Genomic DNA, 3,414 nt, shown 5'->3' on the forward strand with positions numbered 1-3,414 from the left:
AAGGCACCAAAAGGACCAAGCAAAAGCCACATGATCTTTTGGTAACTTAGGCTCCTATGAAACACTTGCCATTTTTTTTCCATACCCTCTAGGTAGAATTGCCCTCATCTATGTTCAAAGACAGAGAACATGTAGGGTAGGAGATATGTCTTAGAAAGTTTATTTTCAGACAATATATGCTTAATCTGTTCTTTTTCTATCCAAAGAACATTTCCTGTGTGATTGTGTCAAGACCCAGCTCAAAGCTTAACTAACCTAAGCAAGTTACCTCCTGTGTGGGGCTCTAACTGTACCATTTTCCTGCCTTCATATGGCTTGGCATCATAAGATCATGTTTTCTGTTCCCCAGAGATGGAGTGATAAGCTCTTCAAGTCTACGGGGATGTCTCCTGAGCTGTTGTTACCAGGTTCTTGTGATGCCTTAGATAAAGCTAGACCAAAACTTCTCAATGTGTTGGACTATGATATCAGGACGCCTGGAACTTGTTCAAATGCAGACTCCTGGGAACCGAGCCTCTTAAGATGACTCCCAGGGAAAGACCTTGATAATATGCATTTTAATAAAATCCTCTAGGTAATCCTGAAGTGTTATGGTTTGAACATTACATGTCTTATCCTTCATCACTTCATTGATCCCTTACACCTCGCTGCAGCTCCTATGCTGGTTCCAAGCTGTTGGTGCTATTTTGGATGGTTCAAAAACTTAAGGACTTGGAACCTACTTGAACAAAGTAGGACACTGTAGGCATATTGTATCATTTATTTTTCTCTTGTCATGATATAACACCCTGACAAAAAAACAGCTTAAAGGAGAAAGGTTTTATTTTAGCTGATGGTCCCTGAGGGATAGTGTCTATCATGATGGAGAAGGCATGGAAGAATTAGGGGAGATATGGATGCAGGAGCAGAATGTTGGCTGATAATTTAATCCACAGGAAGGAGGTATACATGCAGGAAGTGGGGTGAGGCTATATGACCTCAAAGTCTCTTCGCAATAAGGTAAATTTTTCCAATAGCACCACCAAATGGGGGCCAAGTATTCAAATACAGGAACTTATGAAGAGAACTTCTCATTCAAACCACGATATTTTACCTCTGCTTCCCACAAACTCATAGCTATGTCATAACTCAAAATGCATTTAGTCCAAGTTTAAAAGTCTGATAGTCTTTAACAGTTCTAAAATTATTCAAATATTCAAAATATCTTCTGAGACTAAAGGCAATTCCTTTAGCTGTGTATGATAGGAGGGATCAAGTAGGGGAGGACTGAAGAAAAGAGAACTGGAAGAGAGAACTGAAATCAGTGTATGTGACGGAGGGGGCCATTCTGGGATGAGCCAGAAACCTAAGACAAGGGAAACTCTCAGGAATCTCTGAAGGTGATTCTAGCTAAGACTCCTAGCAACAGAAGATATGGAACCTGAAATGGCCACCTCTTCTAACCTTGAAAGACTTCCAATGATAGACTGGGAGAACCAACCCAACCACAAAATTTTCAATTCAAAATTTGTGCTGCCTACAAGATATGCAGATATAAAAATAGAGCAGAGATTGAGGGAACACCCAACCAATGAAGGGCCCAACTTGAGAACCATCGAGAGAGAGAGAGAGAGAGAGAGAGAGAGAGAGAGAGAGAGAGAGAGACAGAGAGAGAGACAGAGAGAGAGACAGAGACAGAGAGAGAGACAGAGAGAGAGAGACAGACAGAGAGACAGAGAGACAGAGAGACAGAGAAATCCAACCCTGGACATATGATATTCTGTGATACTTGCAGACAGGAACCTAGCATAATTGATCTCTGAAAGGCTTCATCCAGCATCTGATATAAACAGATGCACAGACTCATAGACAAACATTAGATAGAACTTGGGGAATCTAATGGAAGAGGGAGAAGGAGGATTAAAGGAACCAGAAAGGTCAAGAACACCACAAGAACACCTACAGAATCAATTAACCTGGGCACATGTGGATTCACAAAGACTGAACCAATAATCAAAGAACAAGCATGGGATGGACTTGTACCCACTACACATATGTGACTGATGTGCAGCTTGGTCTTCCTGTGTGTCCCCTAACAACTGGAGCAGGGGCTGTCTCTAATTTGTTGCCTGACATTGTAGCCCTTTATCCTAACTGGGCTGTCTTGTCTAGCCTCAACAGGAGAAGATGTGCCTAGTCCTACTGCAACTTGATATGCCAAGGTGGGTTGACATCCATGGGAGGCCTCCCCTTCACTAAGGACTAAGGGAGGAGTAGGAGAAGGTGATGTAAGAGGGGTGGATAGTGGGGAGAGGAGGGAGGGGAAGCAGCAATCAGGATGTAAAGTAAATATTAATTAATGAAAAAATACTACAAAAAGTAACTGTATATTCTTACAACATTAAATGGTAGAGAATATACATCACCATTCCAAAGGGAAGAAATGGAGGCACAGTGAGGAAGGACTGAGCCAAAATCCAGCAGCTACGTCAATCCTGTATCTTGATGTCAATCACCTCTGGTGGCCTAATCCCTCCAGCACTGGTGCCTACAACATACATTTCTCTCCTGGGCTGATGCTGGGTCTTGTATGCAGCTTTCCTTTTTTTTTTCTTTTTTTTTCTTTCTTTCTTTTTTTTTTTTTATTAACTTGAGTATTTCTTATATACATTTCGAGTGTTATTCCCTTTCCCGGTTTCCGGTCAAACATCCCCCTCCCCCACCCCTTCCTTATGGGTGTTCCCCTCCCCATCCTCCCCCCATTGCCGCCCTCCTCACAACAGTCTAGTTCACTGGGGGTTCAGTCTTAGCAGGACCCAGGGCTTCCCCTTCCACTGGTGCTCTTACTAGGATATTCATTGCTTCCTATGAGGTCAGAGTCCAGGGTCAGTCCATGTATAGTCTTTAGATAGTGGCTTAGTCCCTGGAAGATCTGGTTGCTTGGCATTGTTGTTCATAAGGGGTCTCGAGCCCCTTCAAGCTCTTCCAGTTCTTTCTCTGATTCCTTCAACGGGGGTCCTATTCTCAGTTCAGTGGTTTGCTGCTGGCATTCGCCTCTGTGTTTGCTGTATTCTGGCTGTGTCTCTCAGGAGCGATCTACATCCGGCTCCTGTCAGCCTGCACTTCTTTGCTTCATCCATCTTGTCTAATTGGATGGCTGTATATGTATGGGCCACATGTGGGGCAGGCTCTGAATGGGTGTTCCTTCTGTGTCTGTTTTAATCTTTGCCTCTCTCTTCCCTGCCAAGGGTATTCTTGTTCCCCTTTTAAAGAAGGAGTGAAGCATTCACATTTTGATCATCCGTCTTGAGTTTCATTTGTTCTAGGCATCTAGGGTAATTCAAACATTTGGGCTAATAGCCACTTATCAATGAGTGCATACCATGTGTGTTTTTCTGTGATTGGGTTACCTCACTCAGGATGATATTTTCCAGT

The sequence above is a fragment of the Rattus norvegicus genome, chromosome 5, assembly GCF_036323735.1.
Source record: "Rattus norvegicus strain BN/NHsdMcwi chromosome 5, GRCr8, whole genome shotgun sequence".
Taxonomy (NCBI): Eukaryota; Metazoa; Chordata; class Mammalia; order Rodentia; family Muridae; genus Rattus; species Rattus norvegicus.